The sequence below is a fragment of the Ambystoma mexicanum genome, chromosome 4p (genome assembly GCF_040938575.1).
Source record: "Ambystoma mexicanum isolate Mex_15411 chromosome 4p, UKY_AmexF1_1, whole genome shotgun sequence".
In the NCBI taxonomy this organism is placed as follows: domain Eukaryota; kingdom Metazoa; phylum Chordata; class Amphibia; order Caudata; family Ambystomatidae; genus Ambystoma; species Ambystoma mexicanum.
The window spans coordinates 864,318,346-864,344,260 of record NC_090927.1 but is presented as its reverse complement, the minus strand read 5'-3'; the positions used below and the strand labels follow the sequence as shown (position 1 = coordinate 864,344,260).

The 25,915-nt window shown below is 43.6% G+C and overlaps 1 protein-coding gene across 9 annotated transcripts in view; it reads left to right on the top strand.

Annotated features, from left to right (window-relative positions):
* FUT9 (fucosyltransferase 9) overlaps positions 1-25,915 on the top strand; it is a 1,273,880-nt gene that overhangs the window by 169,230 nt on the left and 1,078,735 nt on the right. For 8 of the 9 annotated variants that reach the window (XR_011260450.1, XM_069606441.1, XM_069606430.1 and 5 more), the window contains exon 2: positions 17,643-17,732. The exons of the other annotated variant lie outside the window; for it this stretch is intronic. The gene's annotated coding sequence lies outside the window, so the exon portion shown is untranslated. The remainder of the gene's footprint in view (positions 1-17,642; positions 17,733-25,915) is intronic. 9 annotated transcript variants of the gene reach the window in all.

Genomic DNA, 25,915 nt, shown 5'->3' with positions numbered 1-25,915 from the left:
AGCATTCCATTGACATACATTGGGAAATGTAGGCACCAAGCATTGCAGCATTCCATGGGCTATGTGCCCATTGATGGGTTCAGCAGTTCCCTTTGGTCCTGTCCTTGTCAAAATGGGGTGCCAAGGCCGCATAACCTGCCCCAATCAATGTAGGCACATATCATGATCACTGGCCATTCCAAGTGGGCCCCTAGGGATTGTTTGCAGGTTCCCTGGATAGTGCCTTCGGTCCTGCCCTTATAAAAGGAGCCATGGTGCATGGGTGTTGAGCAAATGGTATACCAGCGATGCACCATCCGGTAATATGGAATGAATTCCTAATTGAAAATGCTGCAAACTAAGCATATCATCGCAAATCTTTAGCACATTGTGTGCAGGCGTCCCTTGCATTGAACACCTTAAAGCATGTTCCCCTCCATCTTTCCCAATGACGAGTGCCATGTTTCATACGAAGGAGCTGAAGCATTCAAAATCTCTATCTAAAATGACATCCATGCATTTCATGCATCGCTGCATCGGAAAATAGTGGTATCCAATGCATTCTAGGAGTGCAATTCAAACAATATAAGAAACAACCTTGCCTTTTTGTTTATCGCTCTCACCTGTCTACCTAGCGCACAATTCCTCCTTTCTACATGCTCACGCTTTCATACACTGCTGCATGCATGTCTACAAAGGGCAAGCAGCTCTTGGGTTACTTTGCATAGAGGTTCAGCAACGATCTCCAAGAGCAAAGCGTGACCCGTGATGATGACGAATTACGGGGAAGGGACAGGCAGCAGAAAGGGAACCGAATAGGCGGAAGTAAAGCCGAGCTACGTCTCCTTCCTGTGGGCCCTCTGTTGCAAGATATGACTCAATTTTGCCAAATAGTCTGAGACGCACGCATTATTTTGTGTCCATTGTGCTCAGGGATTCGACTGACTACCCACTTACTAAAGCGTTTGGTTGATTCTTGCGACGAGATTTTCTCAGCTGCATTAAATTACCGACCTATATTCGATCCATAAACGGTTATATATAAGCGTGGTGTTTCATTTATTCATTGTACTTCAATAGCACTTCCTAGCCAAGAGGCAACAGAGCCAAATGTATCTAAACGGTTTAATGTTAAATGTATTTCATGGTTCAACTTGGCTCGGTCACAGCAAATTGATAATATTGAATCCAGGTAACCAGTATTTTCGAATTCAGTATTACTGGTGGCTAACAAAAAGATACAATAGATAGAACGCAAATGAGGGGAAAAGCTGAGGATGAGATTTTTTTTATGCACGTTTATCTTAGGCATGGTGTGATCACCTTATCCACAAAGGTGACCTGTGCATTTAAGGGGGGCTGTGTGGCAGTGTACATGATATGCTAGTCAGCCCTCTAACATACTTTGGTGTTGGGTCCATACTTCTGACATGAATGTATGGCACGTTCTCGGCACACAGGTGAGTGCTGGGAACGCATTCGACAGTGGCGGGCCCTAAAAAGGATTTCTATCCCTGTTTGAGGGATAGACATGCAAGTGGGATAGCAATTATGTATGCTGCTGCTGTTCCATTGAAAGGAAACGCATGACCCAGTTGAAGATGGATGGCCCTGCAATGCATTTCACAGCCTTTGGTTCCTATTCCAAATAGGCACAGGGAAATGTGACGATTTTCTGTCATTTCAAAGAGCATTCTTTTGTGGGTTCACCCACATATGTGAATATGCAAAGGGGGTGACATGTATATGTTTGATGGCTAGAAATTTAAGAGTTCATCCCACTGCTGCCCCATGGGTGGGAATGACTCTGACACGCATTGCCCATCTCCTTACACCCATTTGGCATAGGGGAATGTGACTATTTTCTGCACATTCCAAAGGAGCATTCCATTTGGATTCAGTATGTGCTTTGAAATGGGGAGAAACTGGCCTTTATTGGCACAATGTGTGAAAGGGATGAACAAGGAGGACATGCAAGTGTGGGCATCTGTGATGCACCCTATTCTTAAAGGGCGTTTAGATGTGTGAAAGGTTTTTTCGGTGCAAGTGATGAGATGTGCAAAAATATCCCATTGTTGGCACCAGGAAAGGTATTGAGAATCTGCCCCATCCTTTCCTAATATCCACAAGGATTTTGAAAACGTTTTAACTCCAATTGAGCCGTAGTGATCTATGGCTCTAACTGGTTCAAGCTTATTCGAGCCAAAGCAGACATTCGTTGGCGTGACTGATTTGACTTGCAGTCTGGGTGGAGGCTTCACAGGCTCGAGCTGATTTAAACCTTTCCATCAAAGGTATGAACCACCTTTGAAGCCGATCACTTCAAGGCTGGACACTGCCCAACTTGTAGCCTGCATGTTTCATTCTGATCTTCACACCTTTACCCTCCAATTACTGGAAAGTTCATTTTCCAATGGCTCTTTGCCTTTTCTTCATTCAATGGTCTCTGCTTCCCTCTTGAGCTGCTCTCAACTCTCACCTAATCAGCACCACCTTCAGCTTTGGTGACCCTCGCATGGAACAGATGAAGCAAATGATCAAGATTGGGGGCCAGGGACTGCCATGACCTTCTGCTCTGCCAACCTACCTTGTGCCACCACCGCTCTCTGTCACCACTCTACAATAGGACACTGGAAGGAGAAAGCAGGCATGGAAGTGCCATCACTTAAGTTCCTACCCTATCCTCCATGAGTTTCCCTAACCCCATTATTGAGTGAGTGAAACTGGGGGGGCTTCCAGAATGTTTGGATCTGGACAGAAGTGAACAAGGGGTAAGGGTAGGCAGCACAGACAACACTGCCAGTCAGAAGCCTCAGTATCACGATCACCTAATTATCATCAGCAATGTTACCTGAATTTAATACCAATAGAGACCATTTCAGTTCCCTGTTTGTATCTGGTCCAATGCACTATTACACCACATCCAACATCTGTACAAATAAACACCTTGAGAAGATAGGAGGAGAGGGGACTGCGGGGGGGGGGGGGATGTGGGGAGGGATCTCAAAGAGGCTCGCAGGAGCAACTTGAAGTTACTCTAGAGAGAGATTATTTGATTCACAGTGAAGTTTCCAATACCTTGGACATACTCCTGCCTTACTTTTCTCTTTCCATTAGTAAATCAGGAGTTATTCTGGTTTCTGACTTTGGGAATCATCCCCATTAATTTCGAAGAGGGGTAGGATTTGTGAGACTTTGTTGATTGGTGGCCACATAATGCACCATCAGTGCAAATATATATGTGTTGAAATGATACAAAGTGAACAAATGACATGAACATTAAAATAAATTACAATTGCATTCTACAATTTAAAACATATATATATATTTATTTGGTTTTCATCAATTCTACAATTTTAAGTGTCAAAATGTTGTATTCGTTTGATTGAAACCTACTTTATTTGACTTTGGAAGGCAGGCTTAATGTGCTCTGTTCACATTATGGTTCCATATAATGTATTAAATAATGGTTTGAATCGGTCACACCCCTATAGAGATCACTCATTAGGGTATTTTAACCTATTCTCAACATGCTTGACTCTCCTAATGTATGTCCTGAAATTGCTTGAACCATAGTCGCCTATTGATTTGAAATGGGTCACTTTGGCTGAAACCTTAATAGACGTTAGTATTAACGTGAAATGCAATATAATAACCACAACCAAAAATAAAAGCGAAAAGTAAATGAAGTGAAAACAAAGCTTGAGCAGGTCAGACCGACAGGTTCTCTCACATGTTTGAGAGGCTTGAATCGTGGTCTGTGTCTTTCAATGCATCTCCAAAGAGCTTGCAACAAATACTAAGTATCGGATGAACTGTAAACTGAAGTAAACACTCTGTGGTCATTATACAGCCAACATCATTACTTCGGATGTGCTCTTCTGGTAATGAGGGAGATGTGAGACGGCACCTTACATCTGATGACTGTGCATTGAATGCTGTCGGGGTGAATAGCGCAACAAGGTAAGCAGTTGCCTCAGACACTTGTCAGTCCTGCACTTCACAAGTTCAAAACTCGGCAGTGTCAGCCCAGCCCCTCACCTTTCTGAGGTATTAGCCGAGCACTTAAAAGCAGTAAGGACCAGCATGCAACTCTCTATTCAATCCTCGTGTAATTATTGGACATGTCCCCATATTACCAGATAACCAGCGGCTGATTTTGTCAGGCTGTGCCTTCCATATGGTGACTATACCAGGCCATCCTCATTAGATGGAGCTTGAGGCCTTTTAGACAGAACAGAGCATATAACAGCAGTATTTGCACATGTGTGTTTGTGCCATGTATATGGAATGCTTATCAGGGAAATTAAGTATTTGCTGGCATTAGATTGCACTGCTGGGACGTTTGAGGCTGCACATGACACAATTTGACAGGACCATTGTATTTGAGTTTCTACCCTGCATATGCTGGCTATAACATGCATTGGATGCATGAACTGGCATTAGATGGCCTTTCTGAAGCTTGTGAGGATACAGCTTACATGTGATGTAAGAACATGCACATGAGGTGGTACCTTACATATGGAGACCACACCAGTGATAGGAGACAGTAGGTGCTATTAAATGGCCTTTTTAAGGAACCAGACACTGCACTTGTCCTATGATGGCAGCACTTGTACATGTTAGGCAACATCTGTACATAATGGACTATACCTTAGTTATGGCATACCTGCTATGCGAGGTTATACATGGGAAATTATATACAGTATGTGTATACAGTAGGCTACACCTGACCTAATATGGCTGCATCTGTGGTTGTGGTACTCCATTAATCATATAATGGCTATAGCTGCCATGTGAGGTACTACAATAAGGTGTCAGTAACAATCCCTGTGCATTTGTATTGACTTTTGAATGTTTTGCCCCTGGCCTATATTGGATCTGTTTCTAACTGCCCTCTGCCCCCTGTCATAACAAAAATCCATCTGCGTCATGTCAAGGAATCACCATAGTAAAAACATGTAACTGCATATTTTGGACTCCTTTTAATAACTAGAATTTTGTAAGCGTATTTCAGTTATTATTTTTTCATCAATCCCTACTCCATGCCCATCCAAGTCTACAGGCAATGGCCATCCTACTAATTGTATCCATGTTATTGTACCCTATCATTGCTTCACTTTGTTGCATAGCGCTCCTTTGCTTCACCACAGCTAGATGTGTGTTGTTTACAAACAAGCACACACAAGGGGGGGTGGGGGTCCTGGTAGTGTCTTTCTAGCGGCCTATATCCCGGGTTAGAGTCTCAACCAGTCTTCAGCTCACCATCCTTTCTCAGAAGAGAAATGCGCATGTGCTGTCAGTGCACTGCAGTTCTTCAACACATGTATCCATCAATCAAAAAGTGCTTGGGTTTCCAAAAGGCAGTGCTGCAATGTGTGACTAGTGCAGGCTTAATCATTTCAGCTGCTCGGGTGTGCCACGCCAACTCAACATCAAGAACATGTATTTTCAAATACAACAGTAATGTGTGTGTATTCATTGTGTGGTAATAGGTCGTTACGCATTACGTAGAACTGCAATTCTGATGCATTTCTAGCATCGAATTTAGGGATCCTTATTTCATCCGCCTCGGAAGGATCTGAGCCAGTCCTGCTTGGTGCCGAACATGTGGCTTGCAAATGTAACACTGATTTCTGTAAGTGCTTAAATCACTTCGCTATTTGGGAGGCACTGTAATTTTGCCCATCAGATAAAATATATATATTTTTCTAGAGCAGGTAAATATATCAGTGCTGTGTGGTCTTTTTTGTTTATTTTGGCACTATGTCTAAACATTAGTATATGAATGTAAAATGCGGTTGACTAAGACGAACTTGCATAGCGAGACCGCTAATCATGCAGACAGTGCTGCAGGGTGTAATTGAAAGACTCTTAACACATGCGGAATCTTGCAAACACAGAGTGGCCTCTAAGTTAAAAACGGTATAACTTAGACAGCTAACAAACAACATGTTAAAAGGGATTTCTTCACCAGAAAATATGCATTTTTTGTGTTCATTCACAGACAGGAACTCATTATTTTAGCCCATTTCTCAGTGGGTCCTCTCCACATCTCCAAGTAAATTGGGTGGAATGAGATTACCGCAATTTAAGCAAAATCTAGGGCAGAATTAAGTTAACTTTGCAAGTGAACAATCGCATTAGCAGCCGTGCAAATACATTGCAAATGTATTCACTGCCACTACTTGTATTACACGTGCGCAAATGCAGTTTGCACTCATGCAAAGGTACTCTAATTCCTCCTTCGGTTGCAGGTTCTTTGTTGCCCTGAGATCCTAGTCTCCAAATTGCGCAGATTCCAACTTTAATATTCTGTTAGTAAATGGAAGTGAGATCATTTGGGGGTGGCCATGGGAACCAACTGTCACTCAGAGCTACTTCCTTGGTACCCCTGCCACTGTCCATGCACCCCGGGGCTCAGGAATTGCTGGGGTATCACCAAAAGCTAGAGGGAAAACTGCAATCCATAGTTGCTCCGGTTGTATGCCAATAGCACAAGGGATGTCACTTTGCCAATGGACGTTCGTGGGTTGACGATGCCAGCGGGGCTGCCTCCGGGCCAACATCACGAGTTGGCAGAATGGATTGAAAGCTATAACGATGTACTCTCTGTGAAGCCAGGACGTGTGCCGGGAGTGGCCTATGAGATACAAACATCCTCAGAAAGGGTAATTCACCTTCAATTTTACAAGTTACCCGAAGCCAGGAAACAAGTGTGTGGACCTGAAAAAGATGTTGGATCTTGGAGTAATCGTAAGGCCATCTAGTGAATGGTCCACACCTGTTATCTTCCTCACAAAGACCTGACAACACCGGGGTCATTTCATTGACTAAAGGTCCTGCTGTTTGGAACAATGCATTGTTTGCTGCCACCAGGATACTACTGCTGGCCATGACCCGCAAGCCGGCCATCAAACAAAAGCTGCACCCGGCTACTCTTGCTTCGAAGACTGCTACGGCTAAGGGTGCTGCTGTTTGGGGAGCCATGTTGTTTGCCTTTTCAGGATGCTGCTGTTGGCCACGCCCCCAGAGCCATCAATCAAAAGCTCCGCCGGACTGCCCTTGCGGCCAAAGCTTTCTACAGCTGAGGGTGCCACTCTTTGGGGCAGTTCGGAGCTTGAAGGCCCTGGGACAAGGATAGAAGCTACACATCAGTGATTTAAGCGCAGAGCAGAAGGGAGGATGGGACAGGGGACCAGACTTTAAGTAGTACAGTTCCTTAAAGCAACTTTTGCTGGACCTACGGGGCCAGGGATAGAGGGAGTCGCTCATTGCCTGCCCCGGAGCCACTGAGGCATTCCTCCCAGGAAGGAATGTATCTTTTTAATAGAATAAAATCATTTTTTCTTTAATAAAAAAACTCAGACCCTTGCTGGCTTTGCTGGGCTCCCTAGGTGCATAGGGTCCCTGATCTGGTGGGTAACCAAAGGCACCTGTATTTGTCTGTGCCTCCAAAGGGAAAGAACGTTTGTTTTTGTACTTCATCTAAATGGTGACAAAAAGAAAAGCTTGCCCCCTCCAAAAAAGAGACACAACCCAGCGTTATTACCCATCGAGGAGGCAAACGAGCTACTCCATGCTCTTGAGGTACTGCTTTATGTCTTGCACACAAACACAAAGTTGTCAGGAGAGCTGGGAACAACCGAAAGAAGACTTCCACTCCCCATAACCACTGCAGCTCCAAACTGAAATTACTGTTTTCCTTTAACAAGAGCCAAAGAAATGTTCTAAGACTCAGGAAAGATGGTGTTATTCCCTCTCCAGTAGTTAATGTTAAACATATTTCCCTATGTGAAGTTCCTCGCGGCACAGAACAAGAAGGCAACCACAACTTTTCAGGGCACGTATTATACATGACTTAGCTGGTGAACAATTGGTCAACACCGAGTGGGCCCCACTCCTGTGACCGGCAAAACCTCAAGAAGTGTTATTGTATAAGATATACCTCTAACAGATTATGAACTCTGTAAGGTCTTAAAACTAACAGCAATTATGTAGAGTTTAACGAACGAGACAGATTAGCTACTGAGACAATGGCTATTGTTAACAATAACTCTTGATTAGAACTTACTAATACTTCAAGCAATACAACATTAAACCTTATCTACAACATCAATTGGTGTAGGTGGAGTAAGTCGTATTATGCCTCAGCCCTATCAAGCACCAAGGGCATGCATAATAGGGGGACACCAGCATTATACAAAGAAAAAGGCAAGCATATCTCTAAACCAGTCAAGCAAGTCTATACTGTAGCACTCCAAATGGGCGTACATGTAACAAGAACTCAGAGGGTATGCTGTCTCGCTTGTTAAAAGTTATTACTGAATATGAGGCAACTTAATCCCTTAAACTCCCCAAACTGCTATCTGGTTACTCACAGGCAACTGCAGGCATAAGTAAATGCCAACAATTCTTTTCAGCGGTGCAGGGTGTGTGCAAAAGACAAAGACTCAGGAGAGGTAACCCGAGGAACAAGGGAAGCCATTTACCAAACATGTTCTCAAGGCAATTGTGATAATCTAAATTCACTCTCAGGAAATTCATACCTAAGAACTAATGTGCCCCAGCTCTAATTATATAAATGAAAGCTGGGACTCTTTGGCTAAAGGTTTCACACTGGCTCCATTACAAGAGGGGGTGTATATCGGTCATTAGGGATGATATCACTGAGGTTCAAGAGTGAAGGGCAGTAGCTCTCTGAATGTCAACATTAGAAAGGTCACTTTGATGAAAAGATATCTGGTGGAAGGTCAATCTTCTATAGATTTAGATCTCTCCCCCATAAAGGTCTCCAAGTAGGCTCAAGATTCCATCATCAAAAAGAACACAGACCCAAAATAACAAGCTGTAAGTGATCTAGGCTAGGAATATTAGTGTAAGATCCAACCTATACACAGTTCCCCAAAATATGGAACCATCAGTAGGCATTGTAGTGATGTTGACTGACATTACAATCCCCAAACCAACACTTGTTCCCCTTCAAAGAATTTTCACCCAGAGGCAAATGCTCCCATGAACTTCCCATTGTATTATGGATTATTGCCAGAGTAAAATATAAAAATGCCTGATTTAGACTGATGTGCCTTTATGAAGCAAGATAGGGTGGTTTGGCTACAAGAAACCTGTGTAGTTGATGGTCCATATAAGGCAGGGTAGACTACTTATTCCATACCTGCCGTTCACTGTTTTAGAGACTGACCGGGGGGAGGGGGGTGGGATGTCTGTTAGTATCGGTAGATATCAAATTGAATGTCAATATCGAAATGGTCAAGATTCCATCTAGTGATCTGATGTGTCTAGATTCAATAGATTGTAAGTCAGCTAACATGCAGAAAATGTTGCCTCTTGCTATTAGTACCCGCTTAATTGCTGAAGAAGAAGAATTCTGGGTGTACCCAAATGTACTTATCATCAATCAAGAGACATAGCTTCCTTGTTCTAAAGTTTGTGTGTGTGTGGATGCAATGGCTGCCTATCTATTGACCACCCAACCAGGCCAACCATCAGAAGAAGAGTACAAGTTATTCTGGAAGCAGCAAATTGGGAAAGTGGCAAATCTATTGAGGTTGATAGGAAAGTGACCAGGACTCGGTCTGTCCGACACTACATGGGAAGCTATTTCTGAACATGAGGTTTTCCAAAGAACTCAATAGCAAAGATATTATGTTAACCAATGGTAGCAGGATCAGATGGGCAGACTGAGTGCAGTCTTTATGCGCCTCAGATTTATACAGCAGTCCTACCTCTAATTAAAACCATTTTGACGTGTGAGAGATTTGACACAGTCGCCTTAGAAGTATACTATTCTGCTCTGGTTGTAGGATTTTCTTCAATAAATATTAAGCCATTTAACATCATCAAACTTGCTCAATCACAAAATTTCTGTTATGATGCAGAATACTGTTCCCCTGAAGAAAGGAGGAATTTTTTGACGGAATTAAAAGCAAATAGTCTCTAATCAATTCCAATACTTGGAATGTTTTATACGAACTTGATTCAAACTAAGAGGAAATCTGCCAAAGAGGCTAAGTGGGAGTCTGTGAAAAATGCCCCATGAAACAAACACTGGCACTCATTTTGGATTATTTATTTCAAAACGATCTCTGGTGCCCCTTCAAATATCCATGAAGTGGAAAGCTCCATAGTTAAGGATGTTTGGTTCACACATTACTCTAGTTGTTATGCACCAAGTACGGAGAGTGATACAATCTTACCCATACAGTATGGGTCTTGGGACCTGCTTGAAATTGGTGAAGACGATGCAGGCAAGGCATTGAAGTCACAAAAGATAGGGAAGGTCCCTGGTGTAGATAGGTTCCATATCAATCTATTTGACCAGAATGGATCTCAATTATCACCTGGTTCTTTAACTGCCTAAGGTCTGCGTTTTTTTTTCCTACAAGTTGGTAGCAGGCCGAAATTGTCCTTATTTATAAGAAAAGGGAACAGCCAATCCCCAGCTAACTATAGATCAATTAGCCTCATTGATGGCCTCTCTAAGCTTTATGGGAAAATATGTTTCGGCCACCTGCAGAAATGGTTAGATGAGGAGAACATCTCAAATCTCCAGGCAGGCTGTACATGGGATGTCAGTCTGACAGAGCAGGCCTTCTGCCTTTTTTTGATCCAAAGTACATTTCTGACCCCAAAAAAGGAAACCCTTTGTTAGTTGTTCATTGATTTTAAATCTTCGATCATATAAGTTCATTAGACTACAAATACCCTATCTTAAAATTCCTTTGGAAATTCTAAGCCCAATCCAGTGGCTCTGGGAATAATACATCAGCCATTACGAGGGTGCTGAATGGAGAAATAACTGACTTCTTCTCTGCTGCCAAAGATGTAAGGTAGGGGTATGTCCTTGCCCCTTTCTTTCCAAATTGTATATTAACGATTTGGTCCTGAGAATTTAAAATTCAAATGCAGATGCACCCTCTATTTCTAAGAGGAAGGTCGACATACCTATGTGTGCCAATGCTATGGCTCTTCTTTCCAAGACTAAAATAGGTTTACAGAAGCAGCTATGTGTCCTTATCGAATTTCGTAAAGAAAGAAGGCTTCTAATAAATAGTTAAAAATGGTGGTAATAGTCTGCCATAACACATGCAAGATCAGGGCAAACATTACTATAGGGGGAGGGGGACTCTTCAAAAAGTGAGCTCCTTAGATTACTTAGGCATCAGATTCCGAGATGATGCAAAGTCTGGTTTCCAATTTAACAAAAGTGCACTTATCTTAAAAAGACACTCGGGAGCAGCACATGACACGAGTTCCGAGCCTGGTAATCGGCTCCCTTTAACCATATTGGACGTATACAAAGCCCAAGTTTTATCTGCCACATAATATGGCAGTGAACTTTGGGGTTATGTGTATTTGGCGACCTTATCTACAGTTGTAAATAAATGTATCCAACAAACCTTTAAACAAGACCTTACTTAATTGGTTATGGTTAAATAAAATACCTAACATCCAGCAATATAATGAGATATTTTGGGATGTAGTAATGATCCTAGGCAGGAAATTCTGGAAGTGGTTCAATCATATAGCCACTCTCCTGCATAACACAGGGATAGCCACTCTTCTGAATGAAGGTACATTAGTTACTGCTGAGAAACTATTAAGAACAAGGTCAATACACTGTGTTATGAAGCTTTGATTCTTGACTCTGTTAATAAAACAAGATGTCCATGCTACTTACTATTTAAAACTAATTTAGCCCGAGAGCCTTATCTTAACATTAGGTTTCCATGCTATAACTAGTCTCTATATATGAAATGCAGGCTGCATGTTTTGCCGCTAGCAGAGTTTATCAGCAGATAATCCACTATACAAAATTCTGCTTGTTCAGTCCCTTGGAAGCAGTCTGATTTGCACTTTCATCTACACTGCCCAAAGAACTTGCAGTTGAGGAAGAGGTGGTTATACCAGTATCAGTAAGTACCAGACACTCCCTGCAATTGAAGCCTAGGCATTATCTTAAATATCTTAAATGAGGAATTAAGGTAAGGCAGATAGGACAACAATTGAAAATCACCTCATCCAGTGACTGAGCTACTTATTCTTAAAACCCACCGTACTTATTTCTGCTTTTTACAATATTGTTAAACTATTTATCTAATTTGAATGTCTTGTAGCACTGATACGTACCTTATAATGCTTTGATGGATTGTATGTCTTTGTAGTTACTTTTGTAATATAATGGACTTGATTAAAGGAGGTATCACAGTTTGATGCCTATCCTATGCCCATGACTGATGAGTTGGTGGAGAGTCTCTGCCCGACTAGATTCATTTAATCGCTTGACATGATAAAAGGCTATTTTCAGGTACAATTTTGATGAAGAGGCTATCTTTTCCATGGTCAGGTGCTTGTTCCATTTCATATTCCTACCCTTTGGTCTTCATGGGGATCTAGCAACTTTCCAGAGGCTGATGGACCAGTTTGTGGCCCAACCACAACTTTGCCGGGGCTTAACTGTGGAAAGCCCATCTACCAGCCAATCTGTCGCCTTGTCCAGTTTTGTGTCGAGCATCTGGGATTTCAGGTTAGAAACACAGGTTCTACCACAAAGAGTCAAAATAGAAGATGTCCAAAATGTTCCCAGGCCAATCACGAAAAACCACTGAGAGTTTATTTTGTCTAGTCTGATATTCTTAATGCTTTATCCCAAACTCTTTGGAGCAGCCAAATCGGTCAGATTGAAAAGAGCCACCCCAATATCACCTAATTGGGCTGTGTCGTCCAAGATTTGTTTGGCCAGCTCCAGGGAGCATTGTGTAAAAGTCCTGTTTTACACATACTGGTATTCTTTCTGCAAACCGACATGTTCACTATCCGCCTTGGAGCAGAATTTTCCCAAATCCATGAGCAGAACACTAGCCAATTATGTATAGCTGTAGAATGGGGCAGGTGTACCTTTTGTGCGTTACTGATGTATGGGCCAGCAGTTCAAATTGGTGACCGCCCACACTTATTTGGATGTCCAGAGACCTGGACACAAATCCACACACCCTGAGGTGGTTCTTGTTTTTACAGCCATACTCATTCAAAGTAGAACATGGAGATGGGAGCTAGCAGGGGAACACAGGTTTCCTCTCATGGCATGGTGAGAGGAGGAGGGAGTGAGAAGCAAGGGAGGAGGTGTCGAACAAGTCTTATCAAGAAAGGATAGTAATCCCACTGTCTAGAGTGGGATACCTAACTGAAATCCTGAGCCAGCGCCAGGACAATCACAAATAGATTTCTGCCAATCATGCCCCAGCCGGTGCACGAGGATCAGGGAGGGTTTGTTCCTGGTTGCTCTGTAGCACTAAACATTAGAAGACTTTTTAATATAATGTCCAGAATTGATCAGACAGTGGACACCGTTGCTGTCACGCTAGATGCCCAAAAGGCATCCGATATGGTCTCCTAGCAGTACATTGTGGAAGTCTTGGAGAAAATGGGCGTGGGGCCTAATATGATCAAATTCATTAAACTGCTTTACACTGACTCATCGGCTAGGGTGTTGGTCAATTCACAAACCTCTGCACCTTTAGCATTGAACAGGGGCACCCTTCAGGGCTGCCCATTCTCCCCTATTTTGTTTGCATTTGCCATCGAACCCATGGCGGATTATATTAGGGTGCAGCACTCTGGTAAAGGTGTATGTCTAACGGAGGCCCCTGAGATAATCTCATTGAATGCTGATGATGTACTATTATATGTCAGGAACCCATCCTCTAATCTAGACCCAATACTTAGGGATATAATCCGTTTAGGCACCTACTCCAGGTTCACCATTAACTATGCAAAGTCTGAGATATTCCCGCTAACTAAGGCAACTCGCCAACCCTTGTGTGAGTACATTCTCCAGTGGTCACCAGGAGGAATCAGATACTTAGGAGTACAGATGTCTCAAACCAAACGGTCCCTACTGGCTGATAATTATACTGCCGCCGAAAGGCATGTCCAGTCCAAAATACAGAGATGGCGCTCCCTTCCGGTCACACTGGCGGGGAAGCTGTCACTGATAAAAAATGATCCTAGTACCCAAACTCCTCTATATCTTTGCAAACGTCCCGATCTGGCCGGGCAAACAATACTTAGAAAATCTGCATGTAGCATTGGCACAATTTCTGTGGCATGCCGGCACCGTTCGCACGAAGTGGATGCACATGACCGTACCCTACGAGCGGGGGGGCTTCACCGCTCCTGATCTGAAGCTATACTGGATAGCGGCTCAAGCCCAATACGCACTCTGCAAGCATGGAACCGATTATTGTCACCAAGGTGACTATAAGTGGCTCCCCATCTGGGGTACCCCAGGATTGAACCCACACACGATAAGTCCCTATCACAGCATTGGCAAGCGTTGGAATACCAAGCATTAACTGATCTGTTCCGTGAAGGGAAATTCATTTCCCCTCAAACCTGGCGGCCGGGACATTCAGAGTTGGCAGGGGAAATGCTACAATACTTCCCGATAAACCCGAAAAACTCTACATTGCAAATTCCATGGGTGCTTGCAGAGTGGTCTCAAATTCCTAGTAGCAAAAACCCTAGACCCGCATCCCAAAGCTTGCAACGCCTGGGCGAATGAGCTTGACCTTGATATCACAGATGACGTATGGAAGAAATTCTGTTCCCACACAAGTAGGGTGTCCTTTAATTTCTGATACCGTTGCATACAATCCAAACTGCTGAACAGGCTTTATTATACCCCAAACAGACTGAATAAGTGTAACCGTGACCAGGAGAGTGCCTGCCCACATTGTCGAATTGTGGCGGCCGATCATACACACATGTTTTTGACATGCATGAACCGACATGCTTATTGGGTCGAGATCCTAAAGACACTCTCTGACTGATGTTGGTGTTACCATGGACCAAGACCCAATAAGGGTGCTGTTTGGTGTGTGGGACAATAGAGAAATGTATATTACAATGTTGGAAACGAGCTACACCTCCTACCTACACAATGTGGCACCCATATCCCTCTTGGGCCACTAACCACTGGATGGCGTGGTTTCCATTTTTCAAGTTAAAAAACACTACAAAACAAAATGCCCTCCATGGACCTAGGAAGAAAAGGACTACTCCTAGTGTGATGCAGGCCATATTTTCAGGGTGAATAACAGGTGGGCCAGTGGAGGCAGAATTATATTTACTCAAATTCTTTTCATTAAGTTTTTCAGATTGAAAGCAGGGGGTACACCCTGCAACCTCTCTTTCTCCCAAACTAAATTGAGAAAATAAAACTTGGCCATTTGCTATGAGAACAACACACCCAATACAAATTTGTTTTAGTCAAATGGGGGAACAGGGGATGGGCGATAGGGTTGGGTAAGAGGGGAGGTGCTGGTAACTAAAGGCCATAGCACTGGGAGGTGAAGCTGAAGGCCTGCCACTGTTCAGGGGCTTTGGAAAGCAGGCAATGCCATGAGATAAATCCCACCTTCCAAGCTCCCTGGTGGGCTGGGAGGTCCCAAGATGCCTCGTTGCGGGTGCTAATAAAAAGAATAATAGTGTGGCCATGCGTTTTAGCAAATGAAATGGCTCCTTTCTACATGAAAAGGTTATTGCATGACAGCTCTTTTTAAATTCTTTAGCCTTTTTACTCTATATCCCATATATAATGACTAACCACTTCCATATCCTTTTTGCCAATTGAGGAGGGTTACATCTGCAGATTTGTCAGTGGAGCTGGTAGTCAGGAGACGAATGGTGCAGCTTGAGCTGATTAACTTGATGTCTTTGATGCACTCCAAATGTGATTTTTGGGGAGCCTTCTCTGCCTGCTTCAGATCAGCATGCATCAGCTCCACTGGTCCATTGTGCATTGTTGTTACAGGTGCTATGCATCAATGTACTGAAATTCGCTCTCTGATGTGTTTATTACTGCCTGATCATTTTGGATCATCTTCATGTCTGTTCCTCAGATCGCCTTTTACTAATTCAATCAGTTGGTTCTCGTAACTGCACCACATGGCCATCAGCAGCATGCACTGGACTTCTCTTGGAATGGATTATACTGGTCCACTGCCCAATTTAGCTTACCTGATATAGTGAACTCCTTCAGTCTCTTGCAATCTACAGTTGAATAAAGCAGCGTTGGTTTCTGTGATCTCACGCTGAATCTCATGAGTCCACTCTTGTACATTAAGGACTTCATTCACTCTGGCTCAATGCACTTCAGCTTTAGTTGTGCACTCAGGCCCCTCAAGTTATGTTAAATGCCCCTCCCTTCCAAAGTCAACACAGCACTGTCGGTATGCAATAAGGTACACATAGTGTATTTTGTGTAAATTGCATCAGTGAGGAACCGGAGTGCATCATTTGACTAAAGCCTGTACCTAGCTACCTTACTATTTCCCCTTGCTCTGTGCATTAAATGATCTACAGTCCCATGGGTTTCCTGTTAGCTTGAAATGCTTTTTATTCTCTGGTCCATTGGCTCGGAACTTGCATCCTGAATGATTGGTTGAAGTTGAGCTGCGGTGGTGGCGGTGGCGGCGATGGTGGTTAATAATCTGAATATTCCTGCAGTAATCAATGTTTCCACTCTCCCAGTCTGCTATATGCCTCTAATTCTATTGAGAGTGAATGAATTAGAGCAGCATATGTCATGAACAGCAATGCAGGTCAAGTCCCGTTCTGTCATGAGCTTGTGACTTAAGCTCTCAGAAGCAATGCCACTACTATTGCTACATCATTTTGTTCTTGGAAGTGGTGGTACTGCAATTTGGTGCACTACAAACTCACAAATAAATGAATACTTATATTAGTGAAATGCTGAAGCTTTCTCAGATGCGTGAAAGGAAGTGAATTGATTCTCCTTTTCTTGAAGCAGCCGATGCTGTATATTCTATGTGTTATAATTTTGCAAGTGTGAAATAGTTTCCGCACACACATTTAATAATCCTTTAGTGTGTTATAACCACTCCTACTGGTCTGGCTGCGTATAATATTGGTGGTATTGAACATGAACTACATGAACTATTTGTTACCATTTCACCATGTCAACAAATTACAATATGAAAAACATTTTGCAAAATCTGGCCAGGAAGTAGCCAACATTTTAAAAAACATACATGTTTTAATAAGTGAAGTTAGAATGGTATCTTATATAATACTTGCATTTATATTTCTTTGCATGCAGCACTTTTAAAAAATGTCATGACATACTAGTGGACTGATGGCAACGGTCTAGTTGCTTCATTTCTCTTGACCAGAATCGTTTTTTTAGGGACACAAATATGCATTTTATTCAACTGAAACTATTTCAGATTGTGTTAAAAATATTAAGACCAAAAACATGCTCCTTTGGGAGCTGAGTGATTTTGCTCACACTAAAATAAACAAGGCTTTGCATATTAATGTGCATTGGGTCAAACATGGCCACCACGTTTACACAATAGTAGACTGATAGCAACGATCCAGTTGCTTTATTTCACTTGACCAGAATCGTTTAAGACACACATATGCATTTTTTCAACTGAAACTAATTCAGATTGTGTTCTAAATATTTAGTAAAAAAAATGCTTCCTTTGCTCATGCCTAAGAATGGACAAGACTTTGCCTAATAATGTGCATAAAGGTGGCCTAAATGTGATACATCATCTTACTGGCAACTGCGTTCTGGATGCTGTACTTATCCCTGACCATGCCTTGTCGTTTAGGGATTTAAAGACCTGGTGTTTGCGTTCTGGAGAATCCTGTGAGGTGGAGATATGGCTGACTCCTGATGGACCGTATCTTGAACATGACAAGTAAGGAATGAGTAGAGGAAAATCTTTGTTGACACTCACTGTATATAGGGCTGTTTACATAAATGACTCCGGCAGTAATAGGTATAACATTTTCCAACAGATAAGAAGTGTAGTTAGAACTTAACAGCTCATAAGGCATGGAAACCTGTGAATATTGAACTAGACACTCTATCCTTAAGATATCCCCTTTTTTCAAAATTGACTCAGACAGAAAAATATATTGGATTGTCCTTTTATAACAGCTGAGATACAACATCTGAGATACAACAATCTCTGGTTCTCTCTAAATTGGACTATCTTAATCTACCTGCCTCTACTCTCCGCCCTTTACAACTTATCCAGAACAGGACTGCAAGACTTGTCCTTGGCCTCAAGCCCTGGGATCGTATCTCTCCAGCTGTGAAATCTCTCCAATGGCTCCCAGTGGATGTAAGGATTAAATTCAAAACCTCTGCATTGTCCACACAGCTTTCTGGGGCCTGGGTCCAACATACCTTCAGCTATCCCTCTGCAAATTCCTCCCATCTCGAGCACTCCGCTCCTCTACCTCTAACTCCCTCAGGCTCAGTCGTTTCTCAGAGAAACGAGCTGGGGGTAGATCTCTGTCTTCGGCTGGGGCCCCCCTCTGGAACTGCCTCCCTGCCGCTCTAAAACTTGAGAAGAACCATATCCGGTTCCAGAAGCACCTCAAAACCTTCCTCTTTGCTTCTGCCCTCTCCTTTCCCCTGTTGATTCTACTCTCCCTCAGCACCATGCACCTGGCCACCCTCTGTCCTCCGGGCCCAGGTACCTGCTCATCTTGCCACCCTCATGCACTGCCTCCGGGCCACCCCCTGCACTGGGGTCTGTATTTGTACCCAGACAGCCCTCCCCTTTTCTTCCTAAACCCAGCACTTGCCACTTTCTGGCTGCACTCCCATTGTTTGTTGCCTTTTTATTTATTATTGTATTATTATTTGTGTATGTTCCTTCTCGCTCTGCACTCTTTTTTTGTTCCCCCTTCCATGCACTTCTTCCCCTTCCCCCTCTACCATGCACTTGCACGTTCTCAATGTCACTGGGCCTAGTAAGACCGTTGTTTTTGTTCTCCCCTGTTCCCTTTCCCTTGCCTCACTCTGAAACACATGTGTATGAGCGCAATAGAAAAAATATCAATATCAATGTCCACAATATATGTTTATGTTCTGTTTTCAGATTGAAAGATTAAGAAAAATGTTGATGCTCTGGCTTCCAAGCAGGATAAAATTACCTTTGAGCAAGGATTGAAGCTATGACATGGGTCCTCATTATGAGTTTGTCAGTAATGTGCTGGTGAATCCGTGGAACCGATGGCACCATTTCCAGCAACTACAACCATGGAATCACTGGCACATCACAACCCTGCGGGAGCACGCAACTAGACATGCCGGTCACCATTACCACCATGTCCCGTCCCATGCACCCAAAAAGACTGCCATAAGCGGTGAGATTACCTATGCCTTAGGGTCTGCAGCCTGCTTTTGGCCCACAGGGAGGAATGTTTGGCCACTGGAGGAGTGACAGCCTCTCCAATCAAGCTCATGCCATGGGAGGAGAAATGCAGCTGTGTGCTGCACCTCGAGGGAAATTGAGGCAGTGGGAGCGGAGGCAACCAGTGCAGGGACACATGCTGAGGGCCGTGAGTACAATGTGCCACACCAATACAACTATACACAGTGGACAGAGAAATGCAGTATACACTACATAGTGTTATGTCCAACTGCATGTCACCTAACCACATCCAACACTTATAGTGGCCAAAAAACATGGCTGTTGCCTAGGGGAACACAAGCATTGCCCCCCAAACATCCTAACACACATATCGCCACATGAGTACTGGTCATGTGCACAAAGTGACAACATGAGAAGCAACACATACACAAGGCACACACAATACCAAGGTGGAGTGCATGCACCAAAAGCATTGGGCCCCTGTACCACACTCTCATGCATCAATATCGTCCTGAAGTCATAACTCCATGGACAGGCATCATGTCACTCAGTGCATAAACTGTATGTTGCAAGGCCATATGATGTCACATAGGTGAATAATGGCATGCCCATCTCACCCCCAGAGGCACCTCGGCTGACAGCGAACAGGGTGGACCAAGCACATCCCAGACACTGACACAGAGGAGGAGGTCCACACCCCATGCAACCACTTGCCAAGGCCACACCGGCCCCGCCCATGCAAACTACAGGCCCTGTGAGCATGCCGGTTGCCCCTGCAGAAGCACCACCAACACGCACGGAGGCACAGCCAGCTGCTCCTGCAGCATCACCACCAACACTCACAGAGGCACAGCTGGCTGCCCCGACACACATCTGTATGGTCCACCAAGACAGCCACCCCCCCACCAGCCTCACAGATACATTGCCACATCCACAGATGACTATGCCGGGCAGGAGGGAGGGGACGCACCGAGGGGTCACTGGACCACACCCCATACCATCAACCTGCCTTCATCCCATGGCAATCCGCTGTATTCGATAAAAAGGGAGGCACTCATCCAGAGGATTGTGATGAGGTGATGGATGGACTTGTACGATAGCAGCTTGAGGAAACTCGCATGATGCAGGAAGGTGTGCAAGCTACCGGAACAGCGCCATGCCCATCCCCGGGGCTGCTCCATATGTGCAATGGTCTTGCTGGTACAGAGGGTCTGGGTTGGAATGAGACAATCGCTGCACTAGCTGAATCGTTCACCCTTTCCCTGCAGCTGGCCTTAGAGCACATGCATATGGCTGGTTTGGACACCCCTCTATCATCACTACACCTGCCAGCTCCCTACAGAGCAGGCCAACACGCTGCCCCCTGCACCTTTCAGGGTCATTGCAAAAGGACAAGCCCGCTGACTAGAGGCCATGGAAGTGAGCCAATACAACTGTTAATGTGACACTACTGCATCCTAGTGGGTGTTTTAGGGGATGAGTTGGGGGGGGTTAGTTAGTTTCACACATTTTCTGATGATTGTTACCTTCATAATATACAAAGCTGTGCAAATGCATTTACTGGACATTCATTTTGTGAAGTGGTCTGCTTTATTATTGTGCTGCATCAGATGCAGTGTGTGCCATTTGTTGTGTGAAGTTGATGGGTTCTCAAAAGTAGTACTCAATGAGCTCCTGGTGGGGTGCACGCCCATCCCTGTGTAACAGTTGTTGCATGTCCACTGCTGCATCCCTGTCACCATCATCAGCATCTGCTGAAGGCATGTCCATATCCAGGAGCAGGAGTATGTATCGCCTGATTCACATATTGTGCAGGATTGCACAGGCCAGGACTATCTTCCCTACCATCACTGGCCTGTACGTTAGGGTCCTACATGAGCGATGAAGGCCCTGAGAATGTGCCTTCAACAGTCCAAAGGTCTGCTCGATTGTTGTCCGTGTCCGGAGTGAGTGCGATTGTATGTTATTTCCTGATGAGTCTGGGCATCTCCCACAGCAGTCATCAGCCATGGTAGTGGAAGATAACTGGAATCACCTGCATGGAATGGGACACAGCGAGGGCCATTAGATTCAAGAGACTGGACAGTGCATACGTATAGGGATGTGAGTGAGTGACACTTGCATCTGGGTCTGTTCACTTGCGTGCCCTCATTCACCTTGATACACCCAGTGGCAGGAAGTGCTGGTCAGGCCACGTTTAGGGTATGTCTCCCAACGATGGATGGATGGGGGTGGTTGTGACTGAATCGGGATATGATGGGTATAGTGACATGGCAGTGATGCATTCTGGTACCTGTAGTGCATTGCATGTGCCAGTCAGTCCATGCTCAGATTGTGATAGTGTGTCCATCTGTTCACACATGTGGTGGATGCCAGGCATGACCACTCACTCGTGCGTGCCAATTGTGTCCCTGCATTGGCATGGTGGCTCTGGGCCATGCACTGATGCCTGTAACTGTCCCCCCATGCCCTGGTTCCCATGCAGCTAGGTGTCTGTGATGATGCTTTCACTTACCCAATAGCTAGGTCCACTGTCCCATATAATGTGCCATGCACGCAGGCGGGGTGCTTTTTCACAGGACCATGGAGTCATGGGTTGATCCTGGGAAGTGGTCGCAGCAGTGGGTGATTTTCAGGTCTGCATCACACCTGACCTGCACATTCAATGAGTGGAACAGCTTGTGGTTTCTATACACCTCCTCTGTGGCATGCGCAGCCACAAGCTCTATATGTGTGCAGTCCACTGTTCCAAATACATTAGGCATGCCCGCAAGTGCATGAAAGTGGTCCTTGGTGGCGTTGACCTGTGACTGTGTGGTTGGTAGGGTGATGTGCCGGAACACACAGCGCAGGAGCCCATCCATGACCTGCACCAGCACAATTGAAAATGCAGGCTGCAAAATGCCATGCATCTTGCCGACTGAGTGCTGAAATGTGCCCATGGCAAGAAAGCGCAGAATAATGCTTCCTCCTCCACTGCCTGCTCATAGAGTTGCATTCCTGCATGCAGCACCTCCAGGTCCATAACTAATGCTACGAGGGGCAGCATGGTTGTGTTGGCCAGTGTGTGTGTGTGAGTGTGTGGTCCTTTTCAGCAGTCCTGGTGCTCATTTTGTGCAGCTAGGTGCATTGGGTGCACCTGTGGCCTGTTCCTCCACACCTTGGCCTGGTTACCGCCTGCTCTGCAGTACTGGTGTTTCTGTCACAGTTTTCCCATTGGCACTAGCATTTTTGTGGCAGTGTTTCTGGGAAAACCACTGTTGTAATGCTGCCTTGTGACTGTGCTGTCAGTGTTTCCAGCACAGCTTGGAGTGGTTCCCGTTGTTTCAGTTCACTGTGCTAACGGCAACCATCATTCCTTCTGGAAGTGGGGCGGTAATCAGAATTACTGGCACATCATTTCCGGACCACCATACTTGTAATGAGGCCCATGGTGTGGTGCTAAAGTATTCCTAAACTTGAGTTCTGAGACGATAACTACTAGTCTCGAGGTATTATCACCACAAGGACAGATTTTACATTTAATAACTAATGGTAGCCTCTGTCATTTGTATGCAACTGATTTAGCAGTATAGAAAAATAAGAAAAGGAAGATACATATTACATTGGAAGTAATTATAAAAATGTAAGAAATGAATACTCTTTTTTTATATACGCTGTAACTTGTGTGAATCCAGAATTTGAGGAAAGAAGATGAGAATGTATCGCATTTAAAAAAAAAAAGGAAACATGTGCCTACTCATTAGAATACTCATGTGAATCATATTTTGTGTTTACATGTGGTTGGAAATGATTTACACTCCCAATGAAGGTTCTGTAAGAAAGGGTTATGAACTGAAACATATTGAGTGCTTTGAATAATATGTATCAACAACATATCTTAATAGAAAATAGAAATACTGATCGTACACAGGAATTTTTCTGTTTAAATTTGCAACACGCTGTCATTGATAGTAATGCAGTGCTTTAAATATAAATGCTACTGGCATCTTGTTTATGTATTACTGGAATCCACAGAGGGAGAAAATGTGTTATTATTTCTACATGATGTTATGCAGTGAATGTAATGTAACTGTCTTTTGTAAAATTAGTTTATGAATGAAATGATATTTTATTTATATCGCGCTTGTACACAAGTGTTTCAGAGCGCGACCAGGCAAAGGGAGGGGAAAATGGGAGAACAAAAATAACGATTTTACAAGGCCCAGTGACATTGAGAATGTGCAAGTGCATGGGAAGGGGAAAAGGGGTAAGTGCATGGAAGGAAAAGTGGAATGTGCGGAACAGAGGAGAGAACAGAATAAGTAAATAAAAATAAATAGTTAACGGTGGTAGTGCAGCCAGCAAGTGGCAAGTGCTAGGTTAAGCAGATAGGGTATATCTGATAAGTGCAGAAGAGAAGTGGGTGGGGGACTGTATGGGTACAGATACATACACCAATACAGAGGGTGGCCAGGAGGCAGTGCAGGGGGGTGGCAGGGTGAGCAGGTAGCTGTGTCTGAAGGACAGAGGTTGACCAGGTGAAGGGTATTGAGAGAGAAAAACAGATCAACAGGGGAGATATATAGATACATATATATATTTCTTTACATACAGATTTAATGGAAGAAAGACTGTTTTGATGAATAAGTGATTTGAGTGCATATGAGAAATAGAAACCTACGGTGACATATCCATGGTCATACATACTTATTCAGAGATTCATTCAGGGAAAACAACTTTAGTTGCAGGGAGATTAAGGTGAACATTTAATGCAAGAACATGCCTGAAATTCAGCAAACAATTCAGGATAAGCCATCTTAATGTGCCACCCCATGTTGCACAGCATAGGAACACAATGATGACGACAATCATGACATCAGAGATTACATCACTGTTGACATCACTAATTACATCATGTATGACATCACTGATTACATCATCTATGAAATCAGACATCTCTATATATTTAAAAGGGAAATGTGTGGCTATGTGTGTGTGTCTGAACTATTCAGCATACTTCCCAACATGCTACATACCTGAAATGTGGCATGTGGGTAGGTTTCATGGTGTAGGTCATGGAAAAAGTATAAAATATACATTTTTCGAAGTTCTTTTTTAAGTGCTTTTTTTAAGCAGTCTGCAATGCTTGGATATGTGTGTGTCTGTTCGAAATGTTCACCATAATTCCCAACATGCTGCAAACCTGTAATTTGGCACATGGGTAGGTTCCATGGTGTAGACAATGTAAAAAAGTATAAAATATAAATATACGTTTTGTCTATTTCTTTTTTGTAGGAATTGCCATGCAAAGAACAGGTACAACTGCTAGTAACATTAAATGACTTAGCTAATGCGAGCTTTGATTATATAAATAACATTTTGAAATTGTAGTACTATTTTATTGAACATAGAATACACATACACATTATCAAGGTACATTATTTGTTACTATAATTATAAGCCACATTTTATTCAGCTGTAATGTATTTAAATGTAGTTTATGCTCTACAGCTTGAAGTATGTACAAACCTGAATATATAAAAAAGGAAAGTATTTGAAGATTCTTCTCCTTTTGCAGTTTATCCGTTTTACTTTAATATTAAGGTATAATTAATTTAGAGAAGAAAAATTGAAAATAATGCAAATTTAACTGTCAAAAGTGAATTTCTAAACTTAATTTCTATTGTGTGTATATATCACACAGCCACAGTGGTGGCTGTGTAGTTATGGTTGCTGTTTCCATAGGAAGAGCCCTTTTTGGGCGGCTTATAACTTCGCTCTCCCTTGACGAATCCTCACCAAACTTTGCAAAAAAAGTATATGGGTCACTGAATGTTTTTGCAAACTTTGGTGAGGTTTGGTCCGGGGGGCCAGGGGGTAAAGTTATAGGGGGGGTCCCAAAACTTCTTTTTTTTCCCATAGACTGAATGGGGAAAAAACTTTGCTCACGTCTACAGGCCAAACCGCTGGATGGATTTTCACCAAATTTGGACCGGGAGCAGCGGCTTGGTCCCGAAAGTGTGCTTTGGCAAATTGGGTGAAAATCCGTCCAGTATTTTTTTTTAAAATGACCAAAAAAGAGGTCACAAAAAATTTTAGATATCTATGTTCGGTCCGCAGACACACTTCCCTGTTCGCTCCGTGGACAGTGTCTTGAGTGGCTGACAGACTTGCGGCATGTCCGTGGACATGCAACATGTTCGCTGATTGGACGATGAAGAGCGTGAAGCGCGTCAGATTTTCGGTAACGCCCGCCATCTTGAGTTCGCAGATGTCTGCAGACATCGCAGTGAAACTTGGTAGAGAAATTCTATTTAGTAGAGTGTGTTGGTGTGTAAGACTGTTTGGGGAGGGTGGGGGAGTAAGAGATGGGTTAAATGTTGGATTAATTTAGGTGGTAGATCTCCTTGTTGTGTTCGATTTGTCTGCGGACAACACGGATGTCCTGAAATGTTCTAAATAAATGAAATGGGGGTGTTCTGAGGACAGTACGTCCGTATGTATGGTTCGTAGGCAAGTTGAAACTGTTCTAAGAACACGTGAAGTGTCCTGGGATGTTCGTTAATAAACAAAATGGGGGTGTCCTGAGGACGGTATGACTGTCCGTACTGTTCGCAAGCAAGTTGAAACTGTTCTAAGAACACATGAAGTGTCCTGGGATGTTCGTCAATAAACAAAATGGGAGTGTTCTGAGGACGGTATGTCTGTTCGGTTCGCTGGCAAGTTGAAAT